The sequence below is a fragment of the Dermacentor variabilis genome, unplaced genomic scaffold (genome assembly GCF_050947875.1).
Source record: "Dermacentor variabilis isolate Ectoservices unplaced genomic scaffold, ASM5094787v1 scaffold_12, whole genome shotgun sequence".
NCBI classification, from domain to species: Eukaryota; Metazoa; Arthropoda; class Arachnida; order Ixodida; family Ixodidae; genus Dermacentor; species Dermacentor variabilis.
The window spans coordinates 25,520,949-25,539,322 of NW_027460280.1; positions in this window are offsets into that span (position 1 = coordinate 25,520,949).

Here is an 18,374-nt window from a genome sequence, read left to right on the forward strand (position 1 = left end):
TTAAAGAAAATTGGCGATGCTAGATCTTAGACCTCTCGCGTTCCACTGAAGAATCGACGCTTCTCTGACCTCCTTACGAAATGAATGGTGATTGTCAGTCATGGCTTCACTCAAGGCTTGCTAGGACGGGACTCAGCGCGTCGAGCACTTGTAGCCCACTTCGAGCAGATGGAGTGTCAATGCTTGTCAGCATGGCCCTGATGACATTCACAATGAATCGCAGCACCGGAATATCATTTGGCAGTCGACTGCTGAAGCCTCACCAACAGAAGCGGGCTTCGATGGGAGCATCAAGTGTGGAGGCTCTTTAGTAGATTGAGAGCTTGCGAGCTCCGGCCACTCTTCCACAGGGCAGCCTTTTCCGTCTGAGATCTCCTTGGGCTCTCGGGCGTTCTATTTAAAGGTGATGGCGTTGGCGCAAGTGGTGCACGAACTCCACCCTGTCTTGAGCGTTTCCGTCGATGGCGACGTCGACGCCGGTCCTTTTGAGGCTTCTCTATGGGCTGAGTTATTCCTGACCATTTGCTTCAGAACTTCGAACTCTTTTTTTGATTCTTGGGCATTCTTTAGATGTCGCTTCATGGGTGCCTTCACAGTCGCCACACCTAAAGTTTGTTGCACGGCAGACATCTACCGTGTGTGACTCCGCGCACCGGGGGCACATTGTGGAGTTTGCGCAGGCGCCTTTAAGATGCCCGATTTTGAAGCACTTGTGGCATTGAAGTGGCTTTGGCACAAACCGCCGTACGACATGTCGGAAGTGACCGACCTTTACGTTTACTGACCTTTACGTTGCGAAGGGAAGGAATCCCCCTTGAACAGTATCTTCACACAACGGCTGTTGCCGAGTCGGCATACGTGCGGGATGACCAGTCTTTCGTATGCCGGTTTGATCAGAATTGGCAGGTCCGAGTTCGAAATTGCCAAGTGAACATCGTAGATCACACCTGCAGTGCAGGCCCCATCCATAGGTATGACCGGTCGTACTTTTATGTTGCCCAAATCTGTTATCTGTCGTAGCGTCTCCAGCGTGGTTCCACGGGTTGTGTCGACAGCTAGAACATTCTTTCGTGTGTTCAGCCGGACTTTCTTGATTTCGTTTGGCGCCTTTCCCTCAAGAAAAACAGAGAGAGCTTGCCTTTTCAATACTCGAAGGTTGACGGAAGAATCTACTGGCATGAAGAGGATGGTGTGCGGCCAGCGTTCACTGCCTGCCTGCATGGTTGACGTACTCATGCATGGACGTACGCATGGTGACGACGCCTTGATAAGCCTCCTTTTAGCCTTTCGGCTCTTCAACGACACGAAGCTGTCATCGGATGAGTCGTCACCTGTGATTGAGTAGACCTCTGTGTCTTCGCTTGTGCTGGACTAGGTGCCTCGTTTCCTTGAGAAACTTGTCAATGTAGTGCTCTGGCCAGACGGGCCGGCAATAGGCTCTGCATCCATGGCCACAGGAGTAGGAGTCTCTCTTGAGCGTTCACTGGTGGTTGACCAGGTGCCTTGACTCATAGAAGAGCTTGCGGTTGCAGACTTCTGGCAGCACGAGTCTGCGGAACGTTCCGCGTCCGTCGCCTCAAGCCAGGACGCGGAAAGCGTCCCAGGGACTGATGAAAATTCGACGAAAACTGGCTAGCTGGGACAGGTGCGTTCTAGCACTGAGTAACTTCGTCGTCGAGAAAACAGGTTAGTCAGGCGGCCGCTTCGCAGAGACTATTGCTGCGGCGGTTGCGAGCGCTTGCGAGTCAAAATCACACCAATGCTTTACTATTTCGCGCAATGTTTTATAAGACCCAAACTTTCGAGGTCACTTTATGAGTTATTTCGTGCCAGAAACAAATTATAGCCGATTTTTGTAATGCTGCCAGCGGCGAAAGAGGTCAGCGTCATGACCAGAGAGATAGATAGAGAGAGAGAGAGAGACAGAGAAAGGACATCGGGACGATCGGAGTGGTGAGAACCTTGCTCGCCGGGCTTGCCCTACGGCGGCCCAAACTCGTGACATAGCGTTTTCTCGGTTGTTTACAATCATTCATCTTTGTAGATGTCGCGAGGTGCTGCGTTTTGGGGTTGGCAGCGCGCACGTACTTTAAAATTGATTTTAGATATGTTCTAAGCTATATTCGCAGTTTATATTTTGCAGACGATGTGTGTATGCCCACATAAATCGATCTGACAGGTTAGCTCGATTTCGAAATTTTGTGTCAGTACTCCTTTAGAGGGACGGATGGACGGACGGTTTTCCTCGTTGGGTAAGTATTGGCCTCGAGCTCTACCACTGGAAGAGCTGGCGCCACCGTCGGCGTGACGTGGCATGAGGGATCACGTGGATACAGCGGCCGCGTCGGCTGCTTCAGAGGTGCGGAAGCGAGCTGAAAACGAAAGTTTAAAGTCCCAGCTGCGCTGCGGTTCTAATTAAGTGGTTAGTCTTTACCACCTTGGGTGTACGCTTGACAACATTTGAAAGTACTATAATATGTAGTGGCTGCCTTTGGAGGCGTGCAGCATGATAGGCTACTGCTCAGTGTCGCAGTGCCCGAAGTACGCAACGGAGCCCGGTGTCAGCCTTATTCACACGTAGCCGCAGGACAAGGAACTGCGTGAAGCTTAATTCGCGAAAGTTAGAACCGGCAGACAGCTATCGGCGGCAACTCGGGTATGCAGCAAGCACAGAGGCGAGGAAGATTTCTATTACGGGGCCGGGACTGCGATGTTCGGGGAGTAGCAGAAAACGCGCACTGAGACGCTCGCCCGCTGCCCGGTTAATGCCATGACGGTTTGGTCTATGAACTTGATGCTAGATACTGGCAACTTCACTGGAACGGAAAGTGAGCGGTAAGACGCACATTAAAAAAAGGCATGGGATATGGTCATGTTTCTGTTATGAATTAGTGCACTGGATTACGAACAAGCAGAGGGAAATCGCACGCTGAGAAGACCGATAAACATACAGTGCGACGCAACTTGAGAAATAATATTGACATGTCCAAGAACTTAGAAGACAAAATAGATTGAATAGTTGCAACGGCACATCACAGTCCCCGTAGGCGTCGAAGTCTCTATAACAAAATTATTTTTGAACAGTTCTGATGGCGTTCACGCAACAATGGCTGCTAGTGTACTGTGAAATGCTCATATGCTGTGGCCTAAAGCTCGCGGCACGGTGCGAAAACGCGCTCACAGCGAAAGCAAAACATTGTGTGCGGAAATTCATGCAGACGCGCAGTCGGTCGCTGCGGACCCGTGCGATCGCTGCAGTGAGGCTTCATTCGGTTATGCTCCATTTGGTTATACAGACAACCTGCTATAAGAACATATTTAACATGGTTTACTCTCAGCGTTTGCCTACCTTTCATGCAAGAAGCCGGTTCGGGAGACTTCATCACGGCGACCGTGCGCAGTGGCGTTTACAGTACGTATTCGGTAAAGAGATAGCGTCTGTAAACGATTCTGTGCTTTCAGTTTGGCCAAGATTATTACATCGACAGCCGAAAGCTTCCCTCGTTTTGAGAGTACTTACATAAATGTCCTAGAGGGCTGCCGCGCGGTTTTTTTATTGAGCGCCGTGAGCGAAACCTATGAGGAGCGCGCCGCGTGATCCCTCATACTACGCAAGGGAGGCGCTTCCGACAGATGGCGACTCCGTAACTCCTCGCCGCCAATAGTAAGGCTTACGCATTTAAAAGCACCGGGATGATCGGAGCGGGGACAAACTTGCTCACCGGCCCCACCCCACCGGGTCTGCCACGAGGCCATCACGTACACGCAAGGGGCGACGCGAGACCACATCCAGCAAGTTGGTCGCACGCGCGGCGTGCGATCCGACGCCGCCTGCGTCGGAACCGTTTGAGAACCTGTTGATGCGAATGGTCGTACGATGGATCGCACGCAAAATCGCACATTGTGTCTAGCGCGTGCTGTGCGGATGCCGCACGCATCGTCACATAAATAATAGGCAGTTTTAGTTAGGCGTCCGCAACCACCTACGTACGCAGCCGCGAGGTCGTGTGTAGCGCATGAAACGGCTATGGTTGGCCGGACTCTAAAGTTGAGAAGACAATTGCTGAGTTGTACGCGCAGGATCCGGTAGTGCGCTAATCAGCGCTGCCATATGCCAGCTTATGAAACTCTGTAGCTAATATCAGCCGCCACTAAGTGAAACCACAAGCGGCAATCACATTATTAAATTATGGGGTTTTACGTGCCAAAACCACTTTCTGATTATGAGGCACGCCGTAGTGGCGGACTCCGGAAATTTCGACCACCTGGGGTTCTTTAACGTGCACCTAAATTTAAGTACACGGGTGTTTTCGCATTTCGCCCCCATCGAAATGCGGCCGCCGTGGCCGTGATTCGATCGCGCGACCTCGTGCTCAGCAGCCCAAGCCAGAATCACATCTTCGGTATGGTGGCTAGAAGGATCTTCGGCAAGAGCCCTATCGAAAAGTGCGCCTCGTGGACACGCGTGAACACGCGAGTACAGCCGCGATTAATTTGAAGGCGATCGCGCGACCATCGACCGGCGGGCCTTCCAAGCAGCATAGCGGCCGATTTCGGAACTGCGAAGATAGAAATTCGCTGCCTTCTTCCCCCTTTTATGCTCTTCCAGGCTGCAACCGTCACCCCCAAGACTAACTCGCCACATTTTTGTGTTTGTTTCCCTTTCATGGCGATGATGTGTGTTCGTCGCTGTCTCATGCATATCTTGGCTAACAATGACGCCTCTGTGCAAAAGCTGTTAAGGCAATCGAAATCAATTCGCAGGTTATCTCGTGAAGGGTGACGGGAGTGACAGCTGCTCAGGGAACAGCAAAAGAGAGAGAGAGGGGAGCTACCTAACGTTTCCTTCTCGACTGACGGCGATAGCGTAACGTGGCGCTGCTCCTAGTTTCGGTCGGCCCTCGAGCGATCACCTTCAAATTGATCGCGACTGTACGTCCCGCAAAGCCCGCAGTGGCCGCAGCAAACACGCGTGCGCCTGCGTATTGCGCATGCGCGCTGTCGCCTCCGCGGATTTCCTGCGTACGCAGAAATGTTGGGGACGCCCAACTAAAACTGCCTAATTTCTGGCAAGCTCTCTCCATCTACGTACATTTATGGTTTTGAGTGCCCTCAAAAGTTCACTCTGCAGAATTTCACTCAAAAATGCAGAATTTTTGATAGTGCTTTGTTCTCAGCTGTTAGAATCACAACCAGCGACTTTAAAGGTATCCAACTGACTGTGTTGTTCCAGAGCTATGGCTGCGGTGGCGTTTTTGAGCAATACGATTGTAGCTGTACTTGCAGAGTAGTTTTTGTGTAGTCTCTGCTTCATTGTATGCAATATATTATGTTTGAAACGATGTATAAGTTTTCTAAAGAACAGAGTGCTGCATGTTGGAAGGCACCACGATTTTGTATTAGGGTCCCTAACAGCTTTTAAACGGAGACCTCCTTTTGCGGTATACTTATTCGGTGTATTGTTTATGTGTAACACGATATTGCAATAAAAAAACTTCATGTTCAAAAGCTTTCCGCAACATCCAGGAGGATACCTGCCTCGTCTTCAGATTTCGTTGAGCTTACTGTGGTAGTGCGCTTCTTGTTCGCTCACAGAGTCGCCAATTGTGTAGTGCTGTAATATTTCCAGGAGTTTCTAACAGAAGCCTTCGGCTGCTGTTACAATTGCTTCAAACCTACGTTTGACGCAGCTGATTCATATTGAAACCTTTATATTGTCGGCTCTTTCAGTATACAAAAGTGGACGTGCTTTCTAGAAAACTTTCTACCTACTTTGCCTGGTCAATGCGTCGCATCTATAAAATATGCAGTCCTCTCTTTCTATTCTGAACGCTGTCGTTGCTTGCAACGCAACAGTCTTCTTTGAGCCCAGCGGCGTGCCGCATTAGTTCAATGTATACAGATGGCTGGGACGATAAACTTGTACGACGTTTTGAAATGACGGTGCATATACCGCGAAAGGACTCGGGCACCGCTACTCCTCGTGGCACTCGGCGCAGCCATCGCAAGTGCTTTGCTACCCGGCCTCTCGGTTGCGTTTTTGTGCTTTGTATTTCTGCTAAAAAGCTCTGTCGCGTACTTGTCAGGCGCAGAGCGCGCTTCTTCTGAGTGGAGTTTCAGCGGAAGCATCGGGCAGCCATATTCTACTGCAACGCTTATTTCTTCTTCTCTCCTTGTTTTCGTATTTATTTCTTGTCTAGAACTTTTTCCTCCCCGCAGTTCGGTGCAAACCATGCAGTTATGACGAAAAGGCCGCTACCGTTAGCATTAAACCGAGACGGAGAAGTTTCCCCAGTGCTCGGCTCAGCCGAACTGCTTCTTGCAACAGCATTTTTTGGTGGCTGCCGCATGTGTAACGTGTCTCTAGATAAATATTTGTTTTGCATCCAACACGGACCAGTTTCCCTTTAAAATTTACGTCCACGTTCAAGCAGGGGACCTACCACGGCTTTCTTTAAAAGTGAAGCTTTCTTTGCCTCTTCCTTCGACTTTTCTACTGCTGCTGCTGCTACTGTGGCTGTCTTGCACGCCACGTCGGGGGTTGTTCAGAGTGTGTATATACATGGAAGGAGCGTGACAGACAGCAAAGGCGACGCGAGAAACTCTTTTGTACCTTTGCACAGCATCGAATGTGCACACTGCCTTCTGGAGCTCCCTGGGCGTCGTCACATTAGCCTCGTGACAGCTGTAATTATCCGTAACACCCGCAAAAGCAGTGCAGAACTTGCAGCGATTACCCTTCTGCTAATGTGCAAGTCTAGAGGGGAGGTAGACACGATGGTAGAGGGAGCCGGGGAAGGAAGGCAGAGAAAGGGTAGAACCAACGCAGTCGCGAAACAAGTGAATAACGGCCTCGCCACTAATCGCTCGCAGTTCCCATACAAGGGGGGAAGGGCGGGACGGGGAAAAGGCGACGTGAGAAGGCAAGGAAACGCTACTACTAAAGACACGACAGCGCTTGCGGGGAAACTGAAGGCACGGTGCGGTACGTTTCTGCTATTCCTGAAAAATGAGCACCATGAAAATCTGTAAAGCGGACAACTACAGGACAACTGGCGCAGGGCGTGCAGACGCAAAGCCGCATTAAAGAACCGTAGGGTCTAGGCGATCCTACGGAAGCGGTCGCACGTCAAATCAAAACTTCTGTGCCCGCCGCGGTAGCTATTCTGACCCCGGCCGCCCCATTTAGACTGGAGCGAAGCACAAGAACGCTCGTGCACTTAGATTTAGGTGCACGTTAATGAACACCAAGGTGTCAGAATTATTCCAGAGTTCGCCACTATGGCGTGCCTCGCAACCTGATTGTGGTTTTAGAACGTAAATCCTCATAATTCAATCAAATTTTAACACTTCTGCCTTAATTCGAAGTACCATGGGCGGCAATGGCAATGGCAGACCTTCTCAGAGGTCATAAACAATGGCGCACAACAACGCCTCAAGCAAACACGTCTTGCTATGTGATAAGTGTACTACGTATGGCAAACACAAGTGGCGCGCGCAAGGTAGCGTTTATCGCCAATTTATCACTCGCGTATTGCGCTAAACTCTGAAGAACTTAAACATTTGTCGTCAACATCACCGCCAATTATCGTCAATCAAAGCAAACAGCACAGAAAGCTTCGCTTACATCGATTCCCACAGTGTGTGGGATCCGCATAATTTTTTTACTTATTTATTTTTCTTAGATAGATGCATCACGCTCACAGTTCTGGAGGGACGAATGCACATGTATTGAATGATAACTAAATATGTAATTGGGCACTTATTATGCAAAACAGTAATTACCTGACATAATGGACACATCTTGTTGAAGACAGTTCCAATTACGAATAACATTAGTTAAAAAAATACCGAAGAGCGTCACCCTTGAAGCTTTCTTTTTCGAATTTTCATGCTGTGGTGTGCCGTCTTTCTGGTGCGTATTCAGATGGTTTTATACAATTTTATGACGGGATTGACGCAATTGAAAGGAGTATCAGGTGCGAACATTTCATAGAGTTTTTTGGTTACATCGCTACCCTGCAAAAAGAGGGATCAGAAAGAATGTTAGGAAAGAACAGAAAAGTCTAGCGTGCACAAGTGCGTACGCGACATCATAGAAAAAGAGACGCACTTCAATGATGGAAGGGGGCGGGGAGGAGGTTAGGTCTGCCTGATGAACATGATTCTGAACTGCTACTGAGCAAAGCGGGAAAATGGCAGTGTAGGGACAGAGGAGATGGGTAATGAATGGTCAAGGGGTGAAGATGACGATTAAACAAGGCCATATTGTCACACGCACGTGGTTTCCATGCTTATGGTTAAATGAGCATGGACCCGCCGTGGTTGCTCAGTGGCTATGGTGTTGGGCTGTTGAGCACGAGGACGCGGGATCGAATCCCGGCCACGGCGGCCGCATTTCGATGGGGGCGAAATGCGAAAACACCCGTTTACTTAGATTTAGGTGCACATTAAAGAACCCCAGGTGGTCGAAATTTCCGGAGTCCTCCACTACGGCGTGCCTCATAATCAGAAAGTGGTTTTAGCACATAAAACCACATAATTTAAATTTTTTTTAATGAGCATGCATTGCCTCCAGAGCCTTCCCTACATGCACTGCCGTTTTAGCACAGGCGTCCATGCATGCCAGTCATTTCACCAGGGAAAACGGAGCGCCTTGCCGACGTGCATTACCTTGTACTCTAATGAGTTGCGGACTTCGATTTATCCAGGCTTTTTGGATGCGCCGTGAATGTTTTCCTTGTCTGCTTGAAAGTGACTGTCACAAAATCTCACCCACTTCTACTCTGAACAGCTGATAGCGTTGCCTGTAACACATGCACATGCAAGATGATCATAGAAAACTTACTTCGTTACGTTGCAGCCTTCGTTACGTTGCAGCCTTGGTTACGTTGCAGGGAAGACTGCTCTCAAATGCTTTAGAAAACGTCTGCACGATACGCCAGTGTAATGCATTCATCGTCTGTATTTCGAGCTATATATGGAATACTATTCGGCCTATTTGACAGATAGATAGATAGATAGATAGATAGATAGATAGATAGATAGATAGATAGATAGATAGATAGATAGATAGATAGATAGATAGATAGATAGATAGATAGATAGATAGATAGATAGATAGATCTATCTGCCTGATCGATCTGTGCGTTCTGGACCTGTGTTGCTCATTTGTCTCACCACATGTTCTTGCAAAGGTTCAAAGACCACGCCTAAACCAAAAATTGAGGAGCCATTCAACTCTGTCAAGGTGGATGACCAGCGAAGCTGCAGCACATGACACCAAATTAGACAAGGGTACGTGTATTTATTTTAATCTTTTGGCAATAGCAGTGACGATAGCCTTGTGATTACTGTGATATACACTGACTGGTTCGGTTACAACCTTAGACAGAATCTTGTCCAAAGTTAAATCGACAGTTGTTGAGTAGTTGAGCCACGTGGATTGGTGTGCAGGGAAAACACGAGGAAGGCGGTAGATGGAAATCCCAGACGATGAGCAAAACGGGAACAAGAGCGGGATCTAACGTTTAGGCTAGTGGACTTTTTTTTTATTCAAGGCGACATATGCTTTCCTCGGCGCAGTATGTATAGGTAGGGTTCTTCTAAAGGGAATAGGGGGTAAAGCGGGTGGGCGAGGCAACGACCGAGGATGTTTTAGCGGCGTGGGTGTAGAACTGAAAAGAAAGGTGTGCTATTGAACGTCAGTGGAGGAATGTGCCACGTGTCAGCCGGTTGACATGTGTCAGCGGGCCCTGTGTTTTTTCGTGGGAGAGGTCGGGACCGGAGAGGCAGGGGGGTGGGGGGCATTATCTGCTCCGCTGGAGGTCGGTGAGCTAACGTCTCTCTCAAAGAGAGAATAAAAGAAGCCGCAGAAAATGGTGCTCGTGGAAAAAGATACTAAAATGGAATAAATATATAAACGAAACAAAAAAAGACAGGGAGCAAAGAAAAAAAGAACGAAAAAATAAACCGCTAAGCAACTCAATGAAAAATAAGTGCTCTTGACTATAGCTAGGGCTTCATGTTTTTGGAGTTCATCTTTTTTGAAGTTCGGAGGGTGTTTTTCGGAGTTTATCTTTTGGTGGAAATGCGGCGTTTGTCGGAGTTTATTTATCGTAAATCCCGACTTCTCTGAACTTCGGAGTTTAATTTTGTATTATTCCCAATGCTCCAAAATCTTAGATGAAATGATATCTGAACACGAAAACATCAGGACACACGAATCATATTTTAGTTGTCTGGAAAGTTTTAACGCACAAACACTTATGTGCACAAGCACAAATACTTGAATACACAACACCTACGTCTGTGCTTATTACAACATTAAGGCTAGTTGTAATAGACGCAAGCATATTTTAGGAGGTTGCTGTCACTGATGAAAGCGCGCTCCTTTCGATTGAAGATTCTCAGCTTTGAAAATGCCCTTTGAACGTTTGCGCTAAAAACAGGGAGAGCCAGAAGACTCAGCGCGCAGCGAGAAAGCACTGGCCACTGATTTCATAGCTCTGATAGTTCTCAAAATCACTCTTCAGCTGGCTCACGTCGTCAGTTTCAAGACACGCTAACTTAAATATTGGCGGGGTAAAGGCGCGGGGTAGCTCATGCTTCACATTTGGATCCACAATCTGGAAACTGTACCAAAACGATTCACTGGTATACAGGAGTGCATCACAAAGGTTCCTCTCAACTGTCTGTCTCCACTCGCTATAGAAATGCGTCACGTGAACATGCGATGCTTTCCGTCAGCAGGCTTTCCGCGCTTGATTCGGTCCCCTGGCGCTCGAGTGCCGCCAGGGGACCGTATACCAAGATGTCGTCTCGCACTCCCAGGGGCGACAGCCCTTTGTTAAATGTTCGATGGACGCGGTCTACGAGATCCTGTTGACGTGAGGTAAAGTTTATATCGGCCAAACCAACCGATGTATCTATGACCGCTTAGAATATTCCCTTTATCGAAAGGCTTTCGATAAAGAACGGAACAAGGCCGTATTGGCCGTTAAAATTGGAGTTTATCGGATAAATTCGAATTGTCAGAAATTTTACCGGCGAGTGTTTATCGGATTTTTTCGGATTTATCCGAAAACACGGAGCCCTACCTATAGCTTGAAATTTAGCATAGCGAATAGACTCTAAAGCTCCCTTTGAAACGTTTATGCCTATTGCTTGCACTGTCTTGTACTTATGGATCAAGTATGATTGTCTGTATTTTCTGTTATTTTCTGTCTCGCGCAGAACGGTAATTTGACTGGAAGATGTAGAGTTTCGGATCATCAAAGTTAAGACCTGGATGGTTGATATGCTTGGCGACGGCTTTGGAAAGCTCTTGAGCTGTGTTCGCGCGATGTCCGCTTAACCTGACGTTCGTTGAATGTCCCATTTCGCCTATATATTATTTGTTCAGGAAGGAATATTCAAGCATATAAATCACATCACAACTAGTGCAAGTAAAGGTAGTTTTCACTTCGTGTGTACAACTATTTGCGGTGCTTTGAATTTTAACGTCCCTTTGAAGGTGGTTGTAGGTATTGCACCTGGGGCGAGAACATGCTTTTAATACGGAGGAATGATGTTGGCTGACTTTTGCGTGCACTAAAATGTTTTTAAAGATTTTGTTTTGCTCATAGGTCAGTCTTGGTACCACCGGGAACGCTTTTCTCAGATGCTCGTTACCTGATAATATTAGGTGGTATTTTTGTAAGATGTTGTTTGTGTTTGGGATGGCATTATAATATTTTGTTATAAAGGTTGGTGTTCTCTCACATCCTGGTGTACGCTGTTTCTTAGCTAATTCTGAGTGCCTCTCCAATCTTGATGCCACGTCATAAGCTCTGGCGAGAGGAACTTGTGGATAGTTTCTTTCTGATAGCGTTGCTTTAATGTCATTTATGTGGCCGATATAATCGTTGTCTTCGCTTCAAATTATTCTTATTCGTTTCGCTTGTTTGACGAAAATTCCTTGCTTGTAATGTCGCGGGCGGTGGCTGTTGTGGTCTAAATATTGCTGGCTGATGACTGTTGCCTAAATATTGGTATGGCACTTCAAACTCTTCTAGCACAAACTGAGTGAACCATTTATTGTCTGGTTTTGAAATGTATGCATTGAAGTCTTCAACGTTGATCACAAGGGTACTGTCATCAGGGCTAACCCATGGAAAGTGCGTGGTGATGAACTTCTCGTCATCACACCTGGTTGTGCCTGGGGATATACACACCGTGGTTATCACAATTCCATCTTTCGTTTGTAAGGCACACACATCCCCACCGTTGGTGGCATTGTCCTCTTGACACTCAAAGGCGTATGGTAGTACTACATACATTTTGTCCTTTGCTTATGTGGCAACGCCTCCTGTTCGTAAGTCCGTGTGCTGTTCATAAGCAATTCCAGTATACCCATCGGTTTAAGACAATGCATTTTATTTATTTATTTCAGTTATATATATATATATATATATATATATATATATATATATATATATATATATATATATATGTATATATTTGTTCTTATTAGGGGTGGATTGGTTGAAGCCTGCTTCACCTCCGCCGCGGGTCGACCCGGTATTGCACCCTGCACCCTCTCTGGAACCGGCCCACGCTCGCTCACTATTGTTTTATTGTTGAGATACAACAACCAAAATACATGGAAATCTTGATTTATCTATTCAATTTATGATTACTTATTATTGCTATTGTTATTAGGGGTGGAGTGCTTGAAGCGTGCTTCACTTTCGCCGCGGGTCGGCCCAGTATCGCACGATCTCCGGGATCGGCCCACGCTCACTTTTTTTTTTATTGTTAACGGACCGGCACGAAACAAATGGAACCTTAGCCATATACAGCTTCGTTGTAAAAATGGTGCAGATCCAACGAACTGTGGGAATCGATGTTAAGCGAAGTATTTTCCAGGCCCTGACTATTTAGCAATTTTTTAGGGTTCCGCAGAGCAACGCCAGGTAGACGAACGTGTTTGTCTAAATCGAGTGTTTGTGTGTGGGACGACAGCAGCATGGCGACGACCACGTCGAAGACGACGATCGTATGGCGGCAAGGGCATTATTTCTACTGCGGCTGTTCGACGCGAATTTATACACGCCGACTGTTGGGTTTTACATATGTAGATAGTGAGAAACTCTGAACGTAACGTGAAGGGCGACTAAGTGTTATACAATCGCACGTATACTCACATTTGTGTCACGTGCTGCGTGTTAAAACGACGATGGCATTTGTACTTCGGCAAAGACATGTTAAAACATGATTAACTTGGCCGATGATGAAGGGGGAACAGCATCGCGCAGCTTGTAAGTGGCGTTAGCTGCTACGCGGTAAGTAATGGAGAAAGTGGTCCAGCGCTGGAGGTATTGCAATCTAACACAGCGCCTCAAAATGCGAGCTGTCACGAGGAACGAAGACGAGAAAGTGGCATGGGACGCATCCGTCGAGCGTTTCAAAAACCAGGTGTGATTGTGGCCTCATGATTATAGCTCCGGGCTGCTGAGCTTGACGGAATGCGGAGGTTTGATTCCACCATCGCAGTGGGAATGCTATACGCCAATTGCGCCAATCTGCGCCGACTGGAATTTGCAGCTCCATACTGCTCCAAAAGTGTCTTTTTCACCTAGATTGCGCCACTGCATCGCCACAGTGTAGTTTTGGCGATGTAAAAATTGGGAAGCTACCACTCAATACAAAAACTGTAACGCCATTGCATTCATTTACCGCATTCATTCAGGGCGTTACAGCCAGCTATACCGGTGCTGTGACAAGTGACAGAATTGAATTGATTCCTATTTTTATACGCCAACCGTGAGGCATGTATGATGATACTATGAGTTGGGTGGCCATGCTACTTTACGATGGCATGATCAACGCAGTAGTTTTACGCATCGAGGGCTGATGCGCAATGGTTATTTTATAGACAAAAAGGTGATCAGTGTACACCGCACTTATTCGGGTTGCTTGCTTGCAACTTTATTAGTTGCACTGTATTACTTCTTTATTTCAAAAGAATTTGAGGTCGTTGAATTTAGCATTCGGCATTACAACCAAACGCACGGTGATCAGGTGTGCTCTTTAACTGTCACCTCGGTTCATGCTCCTTGTCAACTATGTCCTTGGTAATACATGTGCCTTTGGTAAAGCTCGTGGCATAAAAGTGGAACGCGAACGAGCAACTACGCCAGCCCTGTACGCCTTTCCTGCGAGTGCGCATCAGGGCCGGAATAAAGACGATTACGTGCTTTCACCGCCCTGATATGGTCAATAAAACACCATTAAAATGAGCGCAATATCAGACCTACGAAATGACCCTTCCTTAATGGGGAAATAAATAATTTCAGCTGCACTAGTAAATGACTGATATAAATAGCTCCGTGAGAACAGGCTTCGTAAGCCAGAAGAGATGCTAGAAGGAAAGTGGCGACCTTGGATTTTGCGCCCCAGCTCACCGTGACGTGATGGATTCTGATGGCGACTGCTCAGCCCCAGATGACTTCGGTGTACTTGTACTGCATTTGATCCTAGAAGAGCGGAAGGCTACTTAGCAAATTTCAAGAGCTTTTACAGGTCCACAACGGGCCGAGTTCCAAAAAGTACTTTGAAACCCGTGAGGTCAAGCTAGCGCTGGTATTACGGCGCAAAATTTATTGAGGACTGTGACCTTCATTTGCTGTTCTACTAATCTACGTAATACCACAAAATTGAAGACTGTTCCTCTTTATGGTGTCCATTTGATGTTCCGTGCGCGGTTTTGCACAGCGCCGCCGGTAGCATGTTGCTGGTAATGCATGTTCGCCGCTGCCGTCGTAACTTGCTGCGGTGAATCACTTATTTTGCTCCTAGTTATTATGAGTAAATGATTATCTGAACTAAAGAGAACACTCAACTATATTTAGTTTTTCTTTGTACGCTTTCACCTGCTCCAAACTCAGCAGTGGCTGATACAAAATTAAATTTTCGCTGCTTCAATGGCTGTCCCAAAACGTTGAAGGGCATTCCCGCCACTGCCATCGGAGACACATCTTTTTAATGTAAAAACATTATGTGTCCCATTGAACGAATACACGTTTTAGTCGGCGTGACCCATAGATGGCATCAAAAGTTGGCGACGGCGCAGACTGAGAACATGTCGCAAAAGGCTTGGATTGACGTCAACTTTCTCAGGCAAGTCCCCGTGAACACAGCCAACTAATGGCTTTGAGAATATTTGGTAAATTAAAGTGTGCGTGCGAATCGAACCCGGGCTTCCGGAGTGCGAGGCAAGCACGCTTCTCGGACGCCATGGCGTCTCCACTGCTTTGGTTGACTGAAGGGTGCCTAGTGCGTGCCTGATTGCACACGTCATGTCGCAGCCATGTTGCTGACTAAACGTGGGGCCTAGTGCGTGCGTCATTGGGCGCGTGACGGCGCAGCCAGTGGAGAGGAGGTGGCGCCACGTCATCAGTGCAGGAAATGAGCGCGTTCCATGGCGTTCCGATATCTACAAAAAGTATAGTGCTTTCGCATTCCCACACGTAAGCAGCCTTCTCTGCCGAATTTCATTAAAGCGAGGCGAGATAGGAACCTACATACCTACCTTCCTACAGCAAAGTGCCAAAAGTGCAGTAAAGAATGCTTTACATTAATACATAAATAAATACGGTTTGACGTCCAAAAAAAAAAAACATCGGGACTAAAAGAGGCACACCGTAATGGAAATTAATTTTGACCACCTAGGGTTCTTTGACGTACAACTCATAGATAAATTCGGTACATGAATGTATTTGCATTCTAGCTTCATCGACTGTGGTCGCCGCTGCCGGGAGTCGAAAGCTCGACCTTGTGCTCCGCAATAGAATGCCACAGTGACAATGCCACAGCGGTGACTTACTTGCGGAACTTGTGATCTCTCTGCTACGTTGTACGACGCTACTCAAGAGGATAATGAGACTGGAATGTCAACGAGAGGCGCGGCAACGTCGCAATGACATTTGTTTTTATTGCCTTTTATGCATGCAGTTATGCATGAAGACACGCGTCTAGTGTGGCTGTGCTCAAATTTGGATTTGTCTCAAAACTCGGCCACTTCGTCGTGCGCGCGTGTGAGTGCCTCTGCACGTGCATGTTTGAATGTGAGTTCGTGAGCGAGTGGCATGTTGTGTCTTCACAGTCTCTTCAGAATTATGTTACAGTCAAGTAGGTTTTGTGTGGCTTATCTGTATACGGTATTTTCTTCACATGACATGGCCTTTGCTATATAGTTGACACTTCAGGGAGCAGAATGTTTCGTTACTATCGCTAAGACCCATTGGGAAAACTGCTCTCATAGTTCAGCCACGTTGATTGTCTCCACACGAAACGTGGTCGGTGAAGAGTTCTGGTCCTGGAGCTGACATTTTAGAATCGTAACTTGATCACTGACACAACTGAGGGGTTATTTACTACGGGACCCACTGCAACGTACTGTTTTACAGCGTCAACAAGATCAACAGCTGCGCTTGCAGTAGCCGCCGAAATGCATCGCCGTGCGTCGGTGGTGCACGGTGGCAGAGTGAGGTGGTTGGCTCCAAAGGTGCCCAAGTCTTGCTCCTTATAGTATCTGACACAACGGGATGGGCGACCTCGAGCTCTTCGCCTGCTTGCACAAAAATTATCAGGTGATGTGCAAGGAGAGAGCCCGGCAGCTTCAAACGGGAACATATTCCACGCGTGGTCTGTCGGCAATACTATCCCCTCAAATGTCTTCGTTACTCATGGAGCCCATCACCAATTGTTACGTTTATAATATGTGACACAAATTTGCAGAAAATTCGTTGAGTCGCCTCTCTGCCAGTGTCAAAGCGCGCAGCGTTACACTACACCATCACTCGCAGGGAAGAGATCGTGCATGCGTTTTAGGACATGGTAAAATTGTTTTCACTGTTAGAGGTCAAACTTTTGTTCTGTGCATTAAACTAGAAAAAAAAAAGAATTCTGACGTTTTACGAGCCAAAACCACGATCTGATCGTGAGGCACGTCGTGGTGTAGGGATTCCGGAGTTATTTCGACCACATGGGTTTCTTTGACGTGCACCTCAATCGAAGTACACGGGCATTTTTGCATTTCTCCCCCATCGGAATGCGGCCGCCGCGGCCGGGATCGTACCCGCGACCTGGAGCATAGCAGCGTAACGGCGTACGCACTAAGCTATCGCGGCGGGTGCATTTCACGGTTAGTGCAGTGATAAGCCCTGTAGTAGGTCTGTTCTTTTCTCAATGAGTTTTCACGAACGCATACTTTTTTCGGGTGCGCGTTGATTGGTCGCTGAAATGTCTTTTTGCCTTTTTATTGCCCGTTTTTTGTTAGTTTACATCGCTGGCAGTAAACTTGTAATCATGCCTTTCTGTTTCTTGTTTTTTCGACACCACATTCCGCGTGAGGCCCCCGCGAATTGATGAAGAATTCACGACTTCCAGCACATTATTGTTATTCATTGTCCATGCAAGCACGTCTTATTTCGTTACTGTGAACGCCTGCTGCGTTGAGTAAATAATTGAACGCTTTCTAAAGGACCACTGAGCTCGTGCAAAAGGCTAGAAAAAAATTACATTGAAGGGTGCTACATCGTTGCGGTCATCGTTCGCCTGCGATACTTCTTAAAATTCTGCACGATGGAAACTACCAGTTAGTACGCAGTAAATGCTCCAATAACTCGACTTTTTGGGCTTTATGAATTTCTTGACTCGCGCAAACACCATATTTTGGCACAGCAAGGAAATTCATGAACGAACGAAAGAGCGAACGATTGAGGCCAGGTAAGAAGGACCTGGAACAGTGTTGGCCGGCTACGAGAGATACTTGATGGTCGCATCAACGCCTTAGATAGACGTCCTTTCTCTGTGCCTCAAAGTACTCAGACCCCATGGTCGTATCCCAGTAAACACAGACTAGGCGCCAAAGCTCTACGAGACATTCTCGTGGAGAGTGTCTTGAATATTTTTTTGCGTACAGCGTTGCTGTGTGCGTTTGTGTTTTATATACTACTATAACTTACTCATGCTTATGATTCAAAAGGAAACTCCTCTGCACAACCGTGTCACACTAAGCTTCGCTTCAATACATGGAGGACTGGCTCTATTCTTCAACTTGCAGCTCAGTCATATGCCAGGTGAAAACATCGTTTGAGTGCTTTGTCTAAACGGCAATATTGCAACATACAGATAGAGAGAGAGCGAGAATAAGTTTACTCAAAACGAACCGCGACTTGGTCTACGGGAGAGGGAATAAGGGCTAAGTACTGTCGAGGCATCGCATGCGCATCTCAGACGGGCTAAGATGGTGCCCTATTTTGCAACGCGATAGCGTTTAGGGCCCCTTGTCGCAGAAAATCCGGCATTGGTGTAACGCGTACAGCGGC